General features: G+C 45.5%; 1 protein-coding gene across 10 annotated transcripts in view; it reads right to left on the bottom strand.

Annotated features, from left to right (window-relative positions):
- The window catches only part of MYT1L (myelin transcription factor 1 like), a 513,986-nt gene that overhangs the window by 328,796 nt on the left and 162,723 nt on the right, over window positions 1–22,467 (bottom strand). For all 10 annotated transcript variants that reach the window (XM_060234467.1, XM_060234449.1, XM_060234515.1 and 7 more), the window contains one exon: window positions 12,211–12,314. The gene's annotated coding sequence lies outside the window, so the exon portion shown is untranslated. The remainder of the gene's footprint in view (window positions 1–12,210; window positions 12,315–22,467) is intronic.

The following is a 22,467-nucleotide window of genomic DNA, read 5'->3' as shown; positions in this document are numbered from 1 at the left end:
CAATAGAAGCAGCCAATCACAGTTAAAATGGTCACAAACAGCAGCAACCTAAAGATTAAAAAAGCAGTCAAAAATAATAAATTGAATAAGTATCAGTAGAGAACTATTCAAAACCTATTTAGAGAGGAGAAGGCAAGGAAATGAAGTCACAAAATGCCCTTTGGGATCAACTTCTGGAAAGCAAAGCATAAAGGGCTGTGATGAGTTTCCTAGAGGAGGAAATTCCAGAGTCTTGGACCACTACAACCTGAACAGGATACTCATTCCCAGCCACAACTAGCTGCCATGACTAAAGTTGGATCATAATGTACGTGGGGAAACTTTACGTGCAACCAAGTGAAACAATTATTTTGATACTTTCTAGCATTTCCTGTGTATACATGCTTGCTGATTCAACTTTATACTTCACTCACTCTCAAATTATGTATGTGCTAATGCATCAAGACGAAGCAGCAGAATTAAACTGAAGTTTTGTAACATACACAGCAACACCACACATGCATTTGCATTTATAAAATGTCAGCATGCATGTGCTGAACAGCTGTTATAATGGGAATCAGTTTATGCAATGATTTAAGGGAAAGGGGGCACACAAGAATCAGACATGCAGAAGCTGTTTTGAAAATTGAAGATACTCAAGACACTTCTGCAGGCTCTCTGTAGAAATCTGAGAAATTGTGAAGCAATCAAGAAAGCTCTGGAATTAAAGGGACAAGATTCTTATATTGCATGTAGGATTTATAAAAATATAACACAACTAGAAATCTACAAATACAAAGGAAAGTTGGATGTGATTTGAAAATTCTGTAAAACGCAACACTAGACATATTTTAGTATGCCACCCTTGCCTGGAGCACCATAGTACACAAAGGCTGCATTAGATGGGTGGCTTGGGGCAACACAGGCAGTCGCCACACCTGGACTAAAATGGCACATTTATATGCTCACATCTGGGCTCCACCATGCGCTCGTCCTCATGTCACCTCCTGACACCTGTCTGCCACTTCAAAAAACCACCAGATACCTCCCGGTTGCAAATCGCTGAAGTGTTTCCCTGTCACCTTTCCCAGCTGTCTCAACAGCCAGGGCACACCAGGGAAGCACCTGCCATGCACTTGAGTAGTGTGACCGCTCCATGGGGACGTGCACAGCCCAGGCCTGTCTTGGCAGCCAGGCATGCACCAAGTGCCCCACGGCACCTCAAACTTTGCTGGCTTTTCCCTGAGTCAGGACACTGCTGCCTCAAGCTGCTGGCCTGAATGCAGCCAAAGAGATATCAATTAATCAATGTATGTAGTGCAATGTATCATGTATGTAGTACAGTTGTAAGCAATTATTATTTAGTAAGTCATAACAAATTTCATTGGAAACAGAGGTCATCAGAGAGCACAGATTTTTTTTTAAAAGGTCATCCTTTAAAATCAATATTAAATTAAACATGAGAATTATTATCATTTTTTGGTGTCTTTATTGAAATTATTCTATTGAAAAAGGTTTTCATTTTATAATGTCTCTTAAAATAGCTGAAAGCGAACTGGAGGTAGAACACTGAAACAGAAGTGGCAGATTCTCGAGTGTATTAATACACTTCAAATTTTCATTAAAAGTATACATTACATACATAAAATGATCAGATTTCACTCATTCGCTGATTAGGATACTGAAATTGATACTTCCCTGTAAACTCAAACTCTTGCACTTTGTACAAGCATAATCCAATGCACTATGATTGCTAGAAACAGTGTGTATATATATATATATATATATATATATATATATATATATATATATATTTCTTTCCCATAACAAACAAGCCTTAATGTTTAAGGTATTAAGGCAGCCCAAGACATAAAGTTGCTAGAAAACTCTAAATGGGGGCCATTTGTACATCTCTTGGTTTTGCACTGGATTTGTTTGTTTGTTTGTTTGATCTCTTCTGAGGATGTGTATCATAGAATGGCAGCTTTACTGCAGAGGGAAAAAAAATCTAACCTCAGAACATTAAATTATTAGGGTTTGTAGAATCTTTCGGGATCAAGTGCCGTGTTCTACTGGAGAAAGTTTTCCTTCCAGACGTTTCGTTCTCAGCTGCGGAAGGAAAACTTTCTCCAGTAGAACACGGCACTTGATCCCGAAAGATTCTACAAACCCTAATGATGTTACCAGCCGTGGAAACCTGAATTCTTTGATAACATTAAATTAATTTCATAATATAGGATGCAACCACAGACTGCCAACTGGATAGAACTGTAGGCTGTAGGAATTCTGTTAGTCCATTCACACACTTGAATAAACCAGCAACATCCTGAAATGGAGACCTCTATTTCCAGGACACCAGCTTTATTTACTTGTATATTATATACTTGTATATTTATTTGTATTTGGTTTTGGAATACAGGAAAAGTTGGAGAAATGCTATACTGTTAGAAGATTTTGTTTTCTGGAGAACTTTAGTACTGTGTTCTTTAAAAATGTTATAAGAAGCATTAAAGGGCTAAAACGAAAGGGGTTTTGGGGTGGGGAAGGAGGCAGGCTTGGGAGCAAATTATATAAATATTTCAGTGATGATTCATCTAAGCCAGAGGCAATCTCTTGTGAGTCATCTAGTCTGCCCCTTGGAGTCATAACAAGTTTGATCTCTTCATTTCTAACTCAATGATTTCCTGGGTTTGTAAACAGAACATACCTCCCATGGGGCTCTCAACTAATCTTCCTGGTGAAAGAAACCATTTGAGGACTGGAGACTAGGTCGACTAATATAACATTTTACTTTTTCTGCAGTTTCAATTATATTATGATTGTAGAAGCAACAGTTTCTGACATCTTCATTACCTTTTTAGCATATAAAAAGATTCCTATGAGTTCAGTATTACAGCCCAACGTCATTGGAGGAACTAAGCTAAGACTATGTATCATCATCTGCTAACCTGGGCTGACAATGGACAAACTGAGCTTTGAGTTATGAAAGCTTATACCTTGACAAAATTTATTTGTCTTCAAGGTGTTACTGAATTCAGATTTTGTTCTACTACTGTAGACTACCATGGCTACCCACCTGAATCTGATTGATATGTTTCAGAAGAACCTTAAAGCAATATTACATCAGTGGCACTCCTTATGCAAAATTCAGAAAATAATCAGCTCAAAACAAACCAGGGCTTTTTTTGTAGCAGGAACTCCTTTGTATATTAGGCCTCACACCCCTGATGTAGTCAGTCTTCCAAGAGCCTACAGGGTTCTTAGTACAGGGCCTACTGTAAGCTCCAGGAGGATTGGCTACATCAGGGGTGTGTGGCCTAATATGCAAAGGAGTTGCTGCTACAAAAAAGCATCTTGAAACAAACTATTTGATAAATCAGAGTACCCCAATCCAGTCATTTCTCGTTGTAATCAGAGTTCTCAGTATGTCCCCAAACCTCCTTCATCCTCAAGAGTTTCCCAAAGCAAAGAAAAAGGGAAACAGCAGCAATTTCTCAGAAAACATGTCCATCATTTAAAGCATACTTTCATATTTGCATTTTTAACATCTTTTATTAGCACAAATTGACACAGACAAAATAATTAAGATGCAAAATATTTTGTCCTGACCCTCACAACACCAATGTTCCCTAAATTGTATCCCATATTTATCATATTATAACAAGAGGTCATTTTGTGACTTCTGAGTTCCAGATTTAGTTTCAAAACCAGATTACTAAATGAGATGTTCGCAGAACACAAGCTTTTATGTCTATGTTTGGGGCATTCTCATATATTTCTGCTTACAGGATGTTGAGAGTTTTATCATTTGTGTGCAACCTGAAAATTAAAGAGAGTTGCCTATAGTTTGTGATTTATTTTATTACCCGCAGATTGATTGGGTCAATGTGTTCTGGTCGAGAGAAAGAGTTTCTTGATGCTCTCAATGACTGTGCTATGGAGCAGATGGTCTCAGAACCTACCAGGGGTGGAGCGATCCTGGATTTGGTCCTAAGCAATGCCCAAGACTTGGTGAGAGATGTAAAAGTGATCGCACCGCTTGGGAGCAGTGAGCATAATGTTATTGATTTCATCATTTGTATAAATAGGGAGTTGCCCCAAAAGACCAGCACAACCACGTTTAACTTTAAAAAGGGTGAATTCTCTGAAATGAGGAGGCATGTGAAGAGGAAACTGAAAGAAAAGGTAAATACAGTCAAAACCCTTGGGAAAGCTTGGAGGCTATTTAAAACTACAATCCTAGAAGCTCAGATAAAATATATACCACAAGTTAGGAAAGGCACAAACAGGAATAAGAAAAGTCCTGCATGGTTAACAAACAACGTAATGGAAGCTGTAAAAGGTAAGAAGGACTCCTTTAAGCGGTGGAAAACCAGTCAAAGTGAGATTAATAAAAGGGAACACAGGCTGTGGCAAATCAAATGCAAGACTGTGATCAGGCAGGCAAAAAGGGACTATGAGGAGCATATTGCAAAAAACATAAAGACCTACAATAAAAATTTCTTCAAATATATTAGAAGCAGGAAACCAGCCAGGGAGGCAGTGGGGCCCTTGGATGACCAAGGGGTCAAAGGATTACTGAAGGAGGATAGGGAAATGGCTGAGAAGCTGAATGCATTTTTTGCCTCCGTCTTCACTGTGGAAGATGAGGTGTTTGCCTGCTCCAGAACCACTAATTTTGGAAGGGGTGTTGAAAGGCCTGAGTCAGATTGAGGTGACAAGAGAGGAGGTCCTACAACTGATAAACGAATTAAAAATTAATAAGTCACCAGGTCCAGATGGCATACGTCCAAGAGTTCTGAAAGAACTCAAAGTTGAACTTGTGGATCTTCTGACAAAAATGTGTAATCCTCTGTTCCTGAGGACTGGAAGGTAGCAAAAGACACCCCCATCTTTTAAAAAGGTTCCAGAGGAGATCTGGGAAATTACAGGCCAGTCAGTCTGACTTCAATACCGGGAAAGTTGGTAGAAACCATTATCAAGGACAGAATGTGTAGGCACATTGATGAACATGGGTTATTGAGGAAGACTCAGCATGGGTTCTGCAAGGGAAGATCTTGCCTCACTAACCTGTTACATTTCTTGAGGGGGTGAACAAACATGTGGACAAAGGAGACTCAATAGATGTTGTTTACCTTGACTTCCAGAAAGCTTTTGATAAAGTTCCTCATCAAAGGCTCCTTAGAAAGCTCGAGAGTCATGGAGCAAAAGGACAGGTCCTCTTGTGGATCAAAAACTGGCTAATTAATAGGAAGCAGAGAGTGAGTATAAATGGGCAGTCTTCACAGTGGAGGACGGAAAGCATTGGGGTGCCGCAGGGCTCAGTACCGGGTCCCATGCTCTTTAACTTGTTCATAAATGATTTGGAGTTGGGAGTGAGCAGTGAAGTGGCCAAGTTTGCAGATGACACTAAATTGTTCAGGGTGGTGAGAACCAGAGAGGACTGTGAGGCACTCCAAAGGGATCTGTTGAGGCTGGGTGAGTGGGCGTCAACGTGGCAGATGAGGTTCAATGTGGCCAAGTGCAAAGTAATGTACACTGGGGCCAAGAATCCCAGCTACAAATACAAGAGAGAGATCTTGGGGTCGTGGTGGATAACTCACTGAAAATGTCAAGACAGTGTGTGATTGCAATAAAAAAGGCCAATCCCATGCTGGGAATTATTAGGAAGGGAATTGATAACAAATCAGCCAGTATCATAATGCTCCTACATAAATCAATGGTGCGGTCTCATTTGGAGTACTGTGTGCAGTTCTGGTCGCCGCACCTCAAAAAGGATATTATAGCATTGGAGAAAGTCCAGAAAAAGGCAACTAGTATGATTAAAGGGTTGGAACACTTTCCCTATGAAGAAAGGTTGGAACGCTTGGGGCTCTTTAGCTTGGAGAAACATCACCTGCGGGGTGGCATGATAGAGGTTTACAAGATTATGCATGGGATGGAGAAAGTAGAGAAAGAAGTCCTTTTCTCCCTTTCTCACAATACAAGAACTTGTGGGCATTCGATGAAATTGCTGAGCAGTCAGGTTAAAATGGATAAAAAGAAGTACTTCTTCACCGAAAGGGTGATTAACATGTGGAATTCACTGCCACAGGAGGTGATGGCAGCTATAAGCATAGCCAGCTTCAAGAGGGGATTGGATAAAAATATGGAGCAGAGGTCCATCAGTGGCTATTAGCCACAGAGTGTCATGGGTGCTGGGGACCCTGCAGAAGAAACCGAGCCTGCAGAGCCTGCAGAAGGAACTGTGCCCCTGCCACCTGCACCAGTGCCCCTGCCTCCTGCTGAAGAAGATCCAAGCCCCCCTGCCTCGCCCTCTCGGGTGGTTCGTGTGCGTGACCGCCTTCGTCAGGACCTCAGGGATCGGAGGAGGGCGGCACGCTCACAAGCAAGACGCTCCCTGAGCCCTGAGTGGTGAAAGGATTCTGTCCCTTCTAAGTGTGAGGATGCTTAAGTTTCGGCAGGATCCTGGCTGCTGCTCTGAGACAGCAATTAGCCCAAATGAGCAACAGGCAGCAGAGGGCTATATAGCTGTGGGCTTTGGGAGGAGGCTTTGTGGAAGCAACTAGTCATCTCTCTGACATCCTAGCATCCACTCCGGCTTGACTTTGGTTCCTGACTCCCTGACTTTGGCTTTTGACTTCTGGACTCCCTGACCTCGGCTTCTGGACCTCGGACCTGCGATACTGGCACACTGATTCGGATTTGGCGCCTCGGACCCTTCTGCTTACTGGCTACAGACCTCGGACTGCCTCTGGACTTTGCCTGACCCGGCCCCAGCCGTGACAGATTGCTTCCACCCACAAACACCCACTCCACAGGATGGAGGCTGAAGCAAGTGAAACCACCGAACTACTGGCTGCGCTCCAAGCCCAGGTACAGCAGCTAACACAGGCAGTAGTGCACTTGCAGCAACAACCTGTGGCCAGTGCTCCAGCCAAGTGCCCAGTTCCCCCACCTGACAGATTTGGGGGTGCCGTGGAAGAATTTCCTGCTTTCCTGGCACAGTGTCAGCTGTACTTTGAACTAAGAGCACGGGACTTCCCCAATGACAAGACGAAGGTGTGTTTTATTATTAGTCTGTTAAAGGGGCAGGCGGCCAAGTGGGCCACACCCCTACTGGTTGGGTCCTCTTCCCTACTGACTGATTACCAGGGGTTTGAGACCCACCTGTCTGCTGCCTTCTCCAACCCAGTCCAAGCAGCCACAGCCAACCGGAAAATCAGGGCCCTGAAACAAGGCCAGTCCTCGGTGGCTCAGTATGCCACCGAATTCAAGCTCCTGGCCCAAGACTTGCCGTGGAATGAGGCTGCTCAGATGGACCAGTTTACCGAGGGGTTGGCAGAGGAAGTCCTGGATGAACTGGCCAGGGTGGAGCGGCCCCCCACGCTCCAGGAACTTATCACCCTCTGCCTCCGCATCGATGGCCGCCTGGAGAGTCGCCGCCAAGCCAAGACCCGAGGGCGCCAGCTCCCTGCGCCATGCCACTTGGCTCCTCTCCCATCCCCAGCTAGTACCAGAGACGAGGGTGAGCCTATGCAGCTTGGAGCTGCTCGACCCCGCCTGACTCCAGAAGAGAAGGCCAGACGCCGCACGCAGAACCTGTGCCTCTACTGCGGCACGGCAGGCCACTATGCCTCTGGCTGCCCTGCTAAACATCGGATACCCGGACCTACATTGCCACCGCCGCCAAAAGGCCAGCCCCAGGCGTAAGTGGACCCTCCAGCCTGGGGCGACTAGCTGGGTCCTCCGAACAGCAGACTGATACCCCGGGCCCGTTCCTGCTACCAGTCAAACTCCGTCTGCCTGATGAACGCTGGCTGTTTGTATATGCCATGCTGGACTCGGGAGCGGCCCACTGTTTCGTAGATGCCGCCTTTGTAAAGCAGCACCAGATTCCAGTGCAGCCAAAAGAGACTCCAACACTGGTGGAGGCTATCGACGGGCGCCTCCTCCGTTCTGGCCCCGTCACCCAGGAGACCTGTCCCATCACCTTCCACGTCCAGCAGCACCAAGAACAGCTGCAGTTTGATGTCGCCCGCATGCCTCGCTTCCCGTTGATTCTAGGCCTTTCCTGGCTGAAGCTGCACAACCCCATCGTGGACTGGGCCCAGCAGGAACTACGCTTCCGAGACCCATGCCCCCATCTGACTCCTCCCACCACTCTAGCAGCCGGCATCCCGAGTGGTGGTCCTCAGCTCCCTCAGAAGTATGCGGATTTCGCCGATGTCTTTGAGGAGACAGGAGCGGATCAGCTTCCCCCTCACCGACCCTATGACTGTGCCATTGATTTGGTACCTGGGGCACCACTCCCGGTGGGGCGTCTGTACCCAATGTCGGAGCCTGAGTTGGCAGCTTTGCGAGACTACCTGGACAAGAACCTGAAACGCGGATTCATCCGATCCTCAACTTCTCCCCTGTCTGCCCCAGTCCTCTTCGTGAAGAAGAAAAGTGGGGAGCTCCGGCTGTGCAATGACTACCGGGCCCTGAACAAGATCACCATCCGCGACCGGTACCCTCTACCACTGATCCCTGAACTCTTGGATCGTTTAAAGGGGGCCCAAATCTACACCAAGCTGGACCTCCGCGGAGCGTACAATTTGGTGCGCATACGGCCCGGAGACGAATGGAAGACCGCGTTTGGGACCCGATACGGGCAGTACGAGCACCTGGTGATGCCCTTCGGATTGACCAACGCCCCCGCTGTCTTCCAGAGGTTCATGAATGATGTATTCCGGGACCTGCTCGACCGCTTCACGATCATATACCTGGATGACATCCTAATCTACTCCCGCAATCCTGCCCAGCACGCCGAGCACGTCCGCCAGGTCCTGCAGCGCCTACGAGCCCATGGCCTCTACGCCAAGCTGGAGAAGTGTGACTTCGACCTGCGCTCTGTCGAGTTCCTCGGTCACATTGTGTCCCCACAAGGGATCCTCATGGACCCGAAAAAAGTAGAAGCGGTCCTGACCTGGCAGGCTCCTCAGAATCGCAAAGACCTGCAGCGATTCCTTGGTTTTGCCAACTATTATCGGCAATTCATCCCGGCCTATGCCTCCCTGACAACACCCCTGACTCAACTACTCCGCCCCAAAGAACCCTTCTGCTGGTCCCCAGAGGCCGATAATGCCTTCTCCACCCTGAAGACTCGCTTTGCCACCGGGCCACTCCTGAGATACCCTGACCCCCAGCTTCCCTTTACGGTGGAAGCTGATGCCTCCAACGTGGCCCTGGGAGCAGTGCTGTCCCAGCGCGAGGAGCCGTCTCAGCCACTCCAGCCCTGCGCCTATTACTCGCGCCAGCTCACGGCTGCGGAAAGGAACTATACCATCTGGGAGAGGGAGTTGCTCGCGATCAAGGCGGCTTTTGAGGTTTGGAGGCACTACCTCGAAGGGGCTCGCCACCCTGTTCAAGTGCTCACTGACCACCGGAACCTAGAGCACCTCCAGACCACCCGCCGTCTCAACCAGCGCCAGATCCGGTGGTCCCTATTCTTCTCTCGCTTTGACTTCCGGATCTCCTACATCCCCCATACCCAGAACCGGAAAGCAGATGCGCTGTCCCGGAAACCAGAATACGCCCCTGCTTCAACTGAGGCCACGCCCGCTGCTCCCATCCTGCCGCCCTCAGTATTTGCAGCCACCTCCACTTCACCCACACTCGTGGAGGACATTCGTGCTAGCCAGGCCAACGATCCCTGGGTCCAGCAACACCTCCAGGCACTCCAAGACGACTCGGCAGGCGAGTTCACGACTCGAGGCGGTCTCTTGCTACACCGCGAACGCCTCTATGTGCCTCCCGGGCCCTTGCGGGCAGAAGTGCTTCGCCTGACCCATGACTCGTTACCCGCCGGGCACTTTGGACAGCATAAGACCACCCACTTGCTGACGCGAGAGTTCTGGTGGCCACGAGTTCGCTCCGATGTTGCCCGCTATGTCAGCTCCTGTGATGTCTGTCGGCGGGCCAAAGACGTCCCGGCCAAACCCTCGGGGTTGTTACAGCCCTTGCCCGCACCCTCAGGACCCTGGGACACCATCTCGATGGACTTCATTACAGAACTGCCACGATCCAAAGGTCAGACTTGCATCTTGGTGGTCGTCGACCTATTTACCAAGATGGCCCACTTCATTCCGTGTCCGAAACTTCCCACAGCTCACGAGACAGCCCAGCTCTACCTGCAACACATCTTTCGTCTGCACGGACTCCCAGCCCACCTGATCTCAGACCGGGGCCCCCAGTTCTCCTCTCGGTTCTGGCAAGCCCTCCATTCCAGCCTGGGTACTCGAGTGCACCTGTCCTCAGCCTACCACCCACAGACTGATGGTCAGACAGAGCGCACCAATGCCACGCTAGAGCAATATCTCCGCTGCTACACCTGCTACCAGCAGGACGACTGGACCAGTCTGTTGCCTCTAGCGGAGTTTGCATACAACAACGCGGTCCACTCGTCCACCCAAATGACCCCTTTTGCTGCAACCTACGGGTACCACCCGCGGTTCTTCCCAGCGATCCTGCCACCCACGAATGTCCCCGCCGTCGCGGCCTACCTGCAAGAACTCCGTGCCAGCCAAGACTTGCTCCGAGAGCAGCTACAGCAGGCCAAGGAGGCATATAAACGGGCTGCGGACCGAAAGAGGCAAGAAGGCCCTCCAGTGCAGCCGGGGGATCAGGTGTGGCTCTCAACTCGCTACCTGCACCGGCCTGGTCGGTCTCACAAGCTGGATGCACGGTTCATTGGACCCTACCCCGTCGTAGAACAAATAAACCCCGTCGCCTTCAGGCTCCAGTTGCCACCCCACCTCCGCATTCACCCTGTGTTCCATCGCTCCCTCCTTGTTCCAGCTGCACCCCCTGCCCCAGCTCGGCCTCCTTCCCCACCGCCGCCACCACCGGTGTTGGTGGATGACGAGGAAGAATATGAGGTGCGCCAGATTCTGGACTCCCGGTACCATCGTGGAGGCCTCCAGTACCTTGTGGACTGGGAGGGATACGGCCCAGAAGACCGGTCCTGGGAACCTGTGGACAATCTTCATGCCCCGGACTTGGTGCAACGATTCCACAGCGACCACCCCGACCTCCCAGGCCCCTCGACGGAGGGGGGCCCTGGGGGGGGGGATAGTGTCATGGGTGCTGGGGACCCTGCAGAAGAAACCGAGCCTGCAGAGCCTGCAGAAGGAACTGTGCCCCTGCCACCTGCACCAGTGCCCCTGCCTCCTGCTGAAGAAGATCCAAGCCCCCCTGCCTCGCCCTCTCGGGTGGTTCGTGTGCGTGACCGCCTTCGTCAGGACCTCAGGGATCGGAGGAGGGCGGCACGCTCACAAGCAAGACGCTCCCTGAGCCCTGAGTGGTGAAAGGATTCTGTCCCTTCTAAGTGTGAGGATGCTTAAGTTTCGGCAGGATCCTGGCTGCTGCTCTGAGACAGCAATTAGCCCAAATGAGCAACAGACAGCAGAGGGCTATATAGCTGTGGGCTTTGGGAGGAGGCTTTGTGGAAGCAACTAGTCATCTCTCTGACATCCTAGCATCCACTCCGGCTTGACTTTGGTTCCTGACTCCCTGACTTTGGCTTTTGACTTCTGGACTCCCTGACCTCGGCTTCTGGACCTCGGACCTGCGATACTGGCACACTGATTCGGATTTGGCGCCTCGGACCCTTCTGCTTACTGGCTACAGACCTCGGACTGCCTCTGGACTTTGCCTGACCCGGCCCCAGCCGTGACACAGTGTGTGTGTGTATATATAACTTTTTTTTTGGCCACTGTGTGACACAGTAGGACTGGATGGGCCATTGGCCTCTCTTATGTTCTTGGCTTCTCTTATTTTCTTATTTTAAAGAAATAAAAAAAACGTTATTATTGGTGGAATACAGAAAGAGAAGTGCAGTTGGCTAAATGTATTAGTTTTTTCACTCAAACATTAAACTAAAAATTGATAAATATGTTGATAACTAGATAACATGTACCTGTTGTATCTAGGAAATATCACTAGATTGAACTCAATATGGAAATGACTGTTTCTTTCTCATCTACATGTTTGCATCTGCAAGCGAAATATATACATTCTCTATTTTAACAGCACATGCTTTTTACAAAATGAATTCGGCTTTGAAAAGCACATGCAACAGCTTAACTGTCACCCAGAAACTATGAAACACCAAGTTAGTAACCAGGAAAATCACTTCAAGAAATGAATTCTTGTCAACAATCACAAGAGTGTTTTTGTCAATTGTACCTGATTTTTTTTAGTGGGATAATTGTTCTGTGGTCCAGATTCAGTTCTCCAAGTCTACAAAATCCACTGGGTTGGCTTCACCAATTCTCCACCAAATTCATTTTCTAAAAGAAAAAAGAAAATGAATAAAAAAAATTCAGTCATGGTACAAACCCCATAATTTCTTTGTTTCATATATTCATTATCATAAACTAACGGACAACCAAATATCTTGACTGGTCCAAAAAACCATGAGTGGAATGAAAATCACTGCTAGCAATGTTCCACAAACACTTGTGTGAGCCTTTCTAATGTGGGAGGGGTTCAATTCTATAAATGACAGCACCCTTATGTCCTGGCAAATGCAAAATTTGCTTCTAAAGTATAGGAAAAAATTATCATAACAACTTTACAACTAAAGATAAAACTGAATGATAATGTCCATGAACATTTGAAGAGACAGGATCTTCAGTGCCTTTCAACAAGAGCAACCAGAACAAAGGCAAATTTTAGCAAATGGTATCCATTAACACAAGGAAAAAGAGAAAGTCACAAATGTTAATTTAAAGAAATGGAGGGTTGTTGCTTTCCCATATGTTCTTCAATAGTACTTACTGCTGTTGTTGCTGCTCTGGAATTCTTTCTCTGGTTTGGGCTTGCAAAGAAATTAGCAGTTTCCTTCCGTTAAGCTCTGGCCTTCCCTCTCCTGCTGAAGACCAGACAGACTGAGGGGGTGGAGCTCCTGCAGCTAGCAATATGTGAGCAACTTTACCAACTGCCCATGCTCTGTGACCTTTGACTCCCTTGGCCCTAATTCTAAACTGTTTAATAGAAATAAAATATTAAAACAAAAATGACATCTTATTTACTACATATATTTATTAAATTCAATTTATTGGCAGCCCTTCCTTAAAAATAGGGCTCAGGGTGGCTTACATCAGATACAGTGCTTTTTTTTGTAGCAGGAACTCCTTTGCATATTAGGTAGGGTTGCCAAGTCCAATTCAAGAAATATCTGGGGACTTTGGGGGTGGAGCCAGGAGACTTTGGGGGTGGAGCCAGGAGACATTGGGGGCAGAGCCAGGAGCAAGGGTGTGACAAGCATAATTGAACTTCAAGGGAGTTCTGGCCGTTACATTTAAAGGGACCACACATCTTTTAAATCCCTTCCCTCCATAGGAAATAATGAAGGATGGGGCACCTTCTTTTGGGGCTCATAGAATTGGACCCCCTGGTCCAATCTTTTTGTAACTTGGGGGGTATTTGGGGGAGAGGTACTGGATGCAATGCTGAAAATCTGGTGCCTCAACCTCAAAAAACAGCCCCCCCCAGAGCCCCAGATACCCGCGGATCAATTATTTCCTATGAGAATAAGTCTCCATAGGGAATAATAGAGTTCCCTCCCCTCCCCCCCATTTTCTCTATCTCACTCACACACACACTTAACTGTCTCTGGTGCAAGTGGGCAGCCATGTTGGTCTGAAGCAGTAGAACAAAGCAGGAGTCTCTGGTGCCTCCACAACAAGGTCTGGAAAGTACAGGGGCTACACTGCTCTTTTACACACACACTCACTTGTCCGAAAGGAAAGCAAAACAAACAGAGGGGCTGCACTCTCATGAGGTCTGCTGTTGCTAACCCTTCCCCATGAAGAACTTCCTGCTCCAATTTTAAGACACACACACATTTTAAAACTGGACCTGTTTGCAGGTCCTGCCGAAGATCCAGAGGTACAGGGTGGCTGTGGGGGAGGAGCTTCCCCTGCCGGCCAGCTGGCTGGGGGCAGGGGGAAGCCTGTAAAACCGGGGAATCCCCCGCTGGGACCTGGGGATTGGGAAGCCTAATATTAGGCCACACACCCCTGATGGAGCCAGTCCTCCAAGAGCTTACAGTAGGCCTGCAAGAAGAGCCTTGTAAGCTCTTGGAGGATTGGCTACATCAGGGGTGTGCAGCCTAGTATGCAAAGGAGTTCCTGCTACAAAAAAGCCCTGTATATAGACAAATAATGGGAATTAAAACATTAGAATAATTAAGCATGAACAATAATTAAGTATAGCACCCAGATGGCAGACAAAATTTTGCATGAATGTTCTCAGGCAGAGTTTTCCACCATTCAGCAGGGCCAAAAAAGCCCTAGCCCAAGATGGACAGAAAGAACTCTTTTGGGCCAGGGACCATGAAAAGTTCTTATTACTTGAATGCAGGAATCATTTTGTAGAAAAAGAGGTACCGGAGCACATTAGCACAACTCATTTGCATATGCCACACACTCCTGACATCACCAAAAGGTGTACTAAATTATATCAGCTCAGCATCTACCTTAAAATGCCTCTTGAATTATAATTGTCACAATAAAACCTTACTCCCATCCAGTGTTCCCTCTAAGCTGAGTTAGTGTGAGCTAGCTCACAGATTTCTAGCCTCCAGATCACACATTTTTGTCTTAGCTCAGGAAATATGATCCCAGAGCACAATAATTTATGCAGTAGCTCACAACTTTGATGCCAGTAGCTCACAAAGTAGAATTTTTGCTCACAAGACTCTGCAGCTCAGAGGGAACATTGCTCCCATCATACTCAGCCGCCCTGAGCCATCTTTGTGGGAAGGGCGGGATATAAATCATAAATAAATAAATACTTTTTAAATTTCTTTCTCCTATGTCGCCACAGTGGCATGATGATGATTTCCATCCATCTGCTTTATATGTTTTGGTTATTTTTCCATTTTTGGTAAGGGAAATATTAGAAAGTTTGTCAAATCTTAGAGATTAGCAAAATTTTCACAGGGGGTTTGAACAATGGAGCCCAGAGGCAAGATTTTTTGGGGGGAGGGAGGGGGGTTAAGAAAGAGCACAATAACATTTAGAGGTTCTGAAGCTCCACTTCTGTGAGCTCCTGATGAAAATGAGGCCTGTTTGAGTGTAATGCTCTTCCAGGGACACATTGAGATTGGTAGTTACCACTGCTATCACTATACTACAATATGCAAAGTATCTCTGGATTTCCTTCCTTATGCTGTACTAACATATACTATAAAGTACATCTCTGAGTGGAAAAGGTATATGCAATGCCTACAAATGGCTAAACAGATATGTTTGTTCAATTATTCAAGTTTCCTGGCATTAATGTTGTAATGAGCTGATTATCTGGTACAACCATCCTGTTGACTGCGGTTAACTTTCTGCCAAGTAAAGAGTACATAGAATTAAAAGCTAATTCTTCAGTAGAATGCAAGGGGGGTGGGGGGTGGGAAGAGATCTTCCAAAAGCCATTTAGAGGGAACATTCCTTTTAAACGGCTTTTGCAAGGTGTGCTGCATGAGAGTCAAGTCCAAGCAGCAAGTTCACCACTTCCAGGTGAACTAGGGTTGCCAAGTCCAATTCAAGAAATATCTGGGGTCTTTGGGGGTGGAGCCAGGAGACTTTGGGGGTGGAGCCAGGAGACATTGGGGTGGAGCCAAGATCAAGGCTATGACAAGCATAATTGAATTCCAAGGGAGTTCTGGCCATCACATTTAAAGGGACGGGCACACCTTTTCAATGCCTTCCTTACATAGGAAATAATGATGGATCTAGTGCACAAAAACATCTACCATAATAAATCTGTTCCTCTTTAAAGTGCTACAGGATTCTTTCTTGATACATCTACAGTTGAGAACTTTGCGGCAACTGCTAAAATTCCTGCCTGTCGAGGTCGGTACAGGAAAGAACGGCTGGCTACAGGAGTCAGCAAGGACTCTGAAATCTTGTACAGAGTTTTGTGTCATTTTTCTTAATTCTGATAAACAGTTTGCGTTTCGTCTTTTGATTCTAGACCAGCAAGGTTCACACTACTTTTGCCTGCTCCGGGGAAGAGCCATGGCTGCCCTGACCTCTAAGCCTGTCCTCATTCAGGAATCTCCTTCTCACTACCAAGCAGGGACCCACCTGGTCCCGATGCTTTTGTTTCACGGCGCTGCTGCCGCGACCGCGGTTTCGTCTTCACTTTCGGCATGTTGATACACCAGAAACATGCTCGCCGCACAACTAGGGATTCACGAGGAAGAAGCAGCAGTCGTCGTAAAACCCCTCGCTGGCGAGGGATGCTGGGACAAGTAGTTTCCCTGCTCATATACCAAATGCAGTGAAAGCGTTTTACGACTACAACTCCCATAAAGCACTTCACTCAAAAAACTGCTGTCATTCGTAATTCTAACTGTTGCGCAGGAGGAAATAATCACACAAGCAGGAACTGAAGCTAAGTTCTATAAGGAAGAAAAAGAAGTGGACACAAACTAAACCTTCAGTTTAAAAAAAATACCGCTTTTGGCCATGATATTCCGGAGATACAAAATGGCATCGCTGTGTGTTTTGACGTCTCTGTTGAAAAAATACCGTACTACGTACTATCCATATAGTAATAACGCAGTATCTTTTATTGAGACCAACTAAAGCTGCCAGAACTGGCGCCCACCGTTTTCCCCCTCCCCCCGCTTCCGTTTTTTGGGGGAGCGGGAAAAGAGGGTGGAAATCCTGGGGTCTCCCGCCAGAGCGGGAGGATTGGGAACGCTAAGGTGAACTTTCTACTAGAACTTCACTTGTGTGTGCCTTGAAAACGCCATTTAAAGAAAATGCTTGGAAGCGCGGGTGCGGGTGGTCTGATTTGCATCTATTTCAGCCTAATAAATGAATGCAAGCCATTCCAGCAATCCTTCTTGCTCCCCCCCCCCACTTCCCACTACAAACCTCATGAATCTCTGAAACCACATGGAGGGTCATGGGAAGGTCATGGTTAGGGATGGGCACAAACCTCCAGCTCATGAACCACAAACCAGCAATTTTCATCAGGAAATTAGCTCTGTGATGAGATTCGTGCCCATCCCTAGCTATAATCTGGTGTTCCTGAATAAAAGATGTGGCCTATTTTCCTTCTACTTAACTCAGGTTAAATACTTCAAGACCAGTATTCATTTTTTAAATGTTTTCCCAGCTTTCACAGTCTTAGGAGCTCTTTGACATGCCAACCTTGGCTCTTCTGAGTATTGTTCCCCAATGTGTCACACATCCCATATTCTAAGAAAGTGGGCAAGGCCCTTGTCCTGCAAGGTTTGTGGTTGGCAGATGGTCCCCACCTTGAAACAGCTACCACTGGGGTAGCAAGAAAGCTGTGAGCCTCCTTGAGGTACAGTCCTCACACCACAGATGGAAGTTTGGTTGATGGCAATTGTGAAGGTGGCTATCTGAATACCACTGCTCTGAGGCAGCTTACAAAAGGACACTAAAACCGGAATGAAAAAATACAGACACAATAAAATGCCAAAACCTAAAAAACAAAACAGCAGAAAAAAATCATAACCAAACCAGAAGCTGTAAAGAACCAAATCCAGCACAATATTTTTCAACCACCACCATCACCACTACCAATCAAGTGTTTATTGCAAAAGCCTTCAAATGCCTTCTAAATTCAAGAGAGCTTTGGCCAAACTTACAGCCCAAAGAAGTGAGTTTTAGAATGTTGGTTCTGCAGAAGGTCTTGGCAAACATGTCCATTGAAAACCTTGTGGTGGTGGAAAAATACACAGGAAGATCTCTCCAGCGAGTCTGAAAGCATAGGTGCATTCATGTTCAAGAAAGTAGCCCTTTGGGACCCAGACCATCAAGGACTTTCAGGGACAAAACTGTGCTGTGAACTAAATTCCAACAGATCTGCATAGAAACTGCTATAATATACCCTCATTCTGGATCAACTGTAGATTCTGGGAACTTTTTAAATATAGTTCACAAAAAACATACTACAATAGCACAATCTGAAAGTAACTGTACAATCCTAAACAGGTATACTAAAAGGTATGTCTTACTGAGTCCATTGGCACATGATTCCTAGCAAGTACATTTAGGATTGCAGACTTAGTTGCATGTTACTGTAGCCTTGTCAGAATTCTCTAAGAAATGTTGTAGATTACATACCAATTTAAATTACTAAAAGGCACAGCTGCAATATCTTCTACCAAGCTACCAGTTTTCTAGTAATACATTGGATTATTACTTTATTATATGATGACATTGGATTATTACTTTATTATATGATTTATGTAGCCTGTATTCATCATGTTGAGGGGGATTATTATATTGTTCCAATTTATGGTCTTGTTCTCAAAAAGCCCACTTTGGCCAATGCAAGAACTGGTTGGGAATGTAGGGTATCTTTTAAACCTAATCCTCCCCAGTAGCAAAATCAATATGCAAACTGCCAATTGGTTAATGCCTGTCATGTTAACTGTTCACTTGCTCCATTTGTTTCTGAAGGTCATGAATTTTAAATAACATTGCTTATTCAGTTCAGATCTTGAACAGTTACTATGCAGACAATTACATCCCCCTGTTCCAGGGAAGAACCAGTTTACATGCCAATCTATGGATCTGTCAATTGACAATCTATTATTTGCTATTCCATGAAAACCAAGGGTGGTGGCATTACAGTTTCATTTGTTAGCAAGAACAGGACTGAGGACTGCTTTCCTTCTGAGCTCTGCAGCAACCAGAGACAAACCTTGCAATACAGCTGATTACTTGCTATCACTAAAGACATCTCCAAATCATCAGAAGCAGATGTCACTTCCTTCCTCTTACCATAATACTGTTTGCTGCATGAACCAAGAGGCATTCCCTGCATGCAATGTGGCTGTCTGATCTACAAAGCTCCAGAGAAGGAATGAACTCAGTTCAAGATCAATTGGCTTACTGCCTGCTTAGCAGAATGCTTTCTAAAGCTGACTTTAGTTTTTAAGATATTGTCCAATACTTTGATTTATTTTTAAAAATGTAACTGCAGGATAACATTGACATTCCATGATAAAAAGAATGATTCAGTGAACTGATAATGTTTATAGAAACCTTACCCATAATTGTTAAAAGTGATAATTCATTACACAATAAAATCTGACTAATCTGTTTTGCAATATTCGTAAGTATCAATATTTGTTGATAGTTCTGTTGTTCTATTAAATTTAACATTTCAAACATACTTAGCTATTATCATCCGGCACTTGACTGATCAACTGACCATATATTTTCTGACAAATCAAATTCCCATTGCAACTGGGTAAAGTCAGACACGTTATCTTTCAGTGAAGCTTTCTTGCTATTACTGACCCTCTTGAAAAGCTTGTGAGGAACTCTAAAACTTCCCAGAAAACAGTTTGAGACTCTACTTCAATTATTTACTTGTTATATAGCTATGGCGCAAAATGTGCTACTATTACTAAATGTCTGGAATTAAACCCAGTAAAAGGTAAATATCATGAACATGGAACATTACCACTATAAAAGTTTAGTTTAGTTTTGTATTGCTTTTTGAAATTGCCATCAAGCTGTGTTAAGGTACTCAAAAATCCATTTGTGCCTAGTTCAAAAGCCTTGCCCACACCCATTAGAAAGAAGTCCTTTTTATTGACATGAGAAATGTGGGATGTTGTTTTTGCTTAACATTCTCAGCTGCCAACATAGAATTCGTCCTTGTTTGAACATGAAAACTTGTACTGCGACCTATGTGTGCCATGCTTTAGTTTCATATTTCAATTAGTTTTATGTTGATATTGAATTTGTTTGGCAATTTATACAGAAAAATTAGGTGTTTGAGGCACTATAAAAGCCAGAGAAAGAGGTTGTTAGGTACTTGAAACACAGATAGTGATAGTATATAGTATTTTTAAATGTTTGTAAGCCTTTGGCTGAGTCAGGAAAGACAATTCACACGGGGAAATTCAGGAAATTGCTTTTGAGAAGTCCTCTGCTCAGAGGTTGGACAGTAATTCCTTATATATATTTACCAAATATATTTGGAAGTATCAAACACCTGAATGCCTTTGATAAAAACTTGAGGAAACATTACTAAAATTAGAGCAGGTGATCAGTTTTAAGTGCCTGCTTCTAGTACAGAGTTCCAAATTCAAAGATAGTAATTAATCAGTATGTGGCAATAAGGAAAGAAGTGTTAATGGGCCTGCAGTGGAGTATGTCAAGAAAGTGAAGGAGAAACTTAGGGGCTCCCTGTGCTGTTTATCATCAGCTGAATTCAACATCATTACCATAAATCCTCTAAAAGATATTGCATTTCTTCTCAAAAGAAGTAGGACTGAAGATAAAGTCCTTGTTTCTATTCAAATGCTTCAACTTGTGAACACTGTAACACTAAGCATGAGAGACTTCAGGAAGAAGAAGAAGATGATGATGAATCAGTGGGACACGGTGATTCCTGGATATAAGTTATATCGGAAGGATAGGGAGGGAAGGGTTGGAGGTGGGGTGGCTCTGTATGTCAGAGAGGATATACGGTCCAGTAAGACTGAGGTCAGAGAATTAGATTCACTTTTAGAAATGCTTTGGGTTGAAATAGAGGGCCCAAAAGGAAATTTAACTATGGGAGTTTGTTATTGCCCACCAAATCAAAAGATAGAGGACGACTATAATATGATGAAAGGCTTAAAGATAGTGGCTAGACGTAAAAACTGTGTCGTCATAGGTGATTTTAACTACCCGCAAATTGATTGGGTCGATATGTGTTCTGATCGAGAGAAAGAGATTGAGTTTCTAGATGCTCTCAATGACTGTGCTATGGAGCAGATGGTCACAGAACCTACCAGGGATGGGGCGATCCTGGATTTGGTCCTAAGTAATGCTCAAGACTCGGTGAGAGATGTAAAAGTGATCGCACCGCTTGGGAGCAGTGACCATAACGTTGTTGATTTCACCATTTGTATAAATAGGAAGTTGCCCCAAAAGACCAGCACAACTAGCAGCTGTAAGTGGAGGAGTACTGTGTGCAGTTCTGGTCGCTGCATCTCAAAAAGGATATTATAGCATTGGGGAAAGTGCAGAAAAGGGCAGCTAGAATGATTAAAGGTTTGGAACACTTTCCCTATGAAGAAAGGTTAAAACGCTTGAGGCTCTTCAGCTTGGAGAAATATTGACTGCGGGGTGACATGATAGAGGTTTACAAGATTATGCATGGGATGGAGAAGGAAGAGAAAGAAGTACTTTTCTCCCTTTCTCACAATACTCATGGGCATTCAATGAAATTGCTGAGCAGTTGGGTTAGAATGGATAAAGGAGGTACTTCTTCACCCAAAGGGTGATTAACATGTTTAATTCACTTCCACAGGAGGTGGTAGCGGCTACAAGCAAAGCCAGCTTCAAGAGGGGGTTAGATAAAAATATGGAGCAGAGGTCCATCAGTGGCTATTAGCCACAGTGTGTGTGTGTGTATATTTTATATGTTCTTATATTGGATTTATATCCCACCCTCCACTCCGAATCTCAGAGCAGCTCACAATCTCCTTTATCTTCTTCCCCCACAACAAACACCCTGTGAGGTGGGTGCCCTTTCAAGGACAACCTCTATGGCTGACTCAAGGCCATTCCAACAGGTGCAAATGGAGGGGTGGGGAACAAACCCAGTTTGCCCAGATAAGAGTCCGCACACTTAATCACTACACCAAACTGGCTCTCTGAGGCGAAGAGCCCAGAATTACCTGGGGCCATTTTGCAACCACAGGGGGGGGGTGGATCTAGGATGCAGGTTTGTATGCCCAAGAGGTGTCCTGCTGAGTAGGCACAGCCACTTGTTGGCTGGGGGATTCCCAGCAGCATCTGCCAACTAATAGTCCACTGCCCCATCAGCTGGTGGGGGCAGTCTGGGGGAGGGACTTATCTCAGGGGAGCTTCTTCTGAGTCTGCATCACCTCCTCTTAAGGCCACATGGGCTGCCAGGCTCCTCCCTGTTTGACCTTTGAAACAATTTAATACAATAAGAATAGGCACAAAATAGAAAAATTCAGTTTGTGTCAGTTCATGGCCGAACCACAAACTGAACTACAAAAAGAATCAAACCAGGAGGTTAATTCACAAACCAAAGTGGTTTGTGGCCCCACAAACCCCATTGAAAGGGACCACAGTTAAAGGAACAGCACAAGATAGCCTCAAACAGCTGCTCCCCATCACTCAACTGTTTTTGCAGCTTTCTGCTCTACCCACAACTGCCATGAACCAAACTGCTTTAAAAGTTTATAGAACTTTTTAATGGTAGACCTGTCACGAACAATAGTTTGTGAACCACAGACAGGGCAAAATTCATGACAAATGACAAATTTTGCTTCATGGCTCGATTCAAGCCCCTCCCTACCTCTGAATCCCAGAGCCAGGAGGCAACATCTGGGAAAGGCCTTGGCCTCTATTCCCTGTTGTTTTCCATCCAGAGGAACTGATTGGCCAATGTGTGAAACAGGAAGCTGGACTAGATGGGCTA

This window comes from Heteronotia binoei, chromosome 1, assembly GCF_032191835.1.
Source record: "Heteronotia binoei isolate CCM8104 ecotype False Entrance Well chromosome 1, APGP_CSIRO_Hbin_v1, whole genome shotgun sequence".
NCBI lineage: Eukaryota > Metazoa > Chordata > Lepidosauria > Squamata > Gekkonidae > Heteronotia > Heteronotia binoei.
The sequence above is the reverse complement of the archived record's forward strand: the minus strand, read 5'-3'. Positions and strand labels throughout refer to the sequence as shown.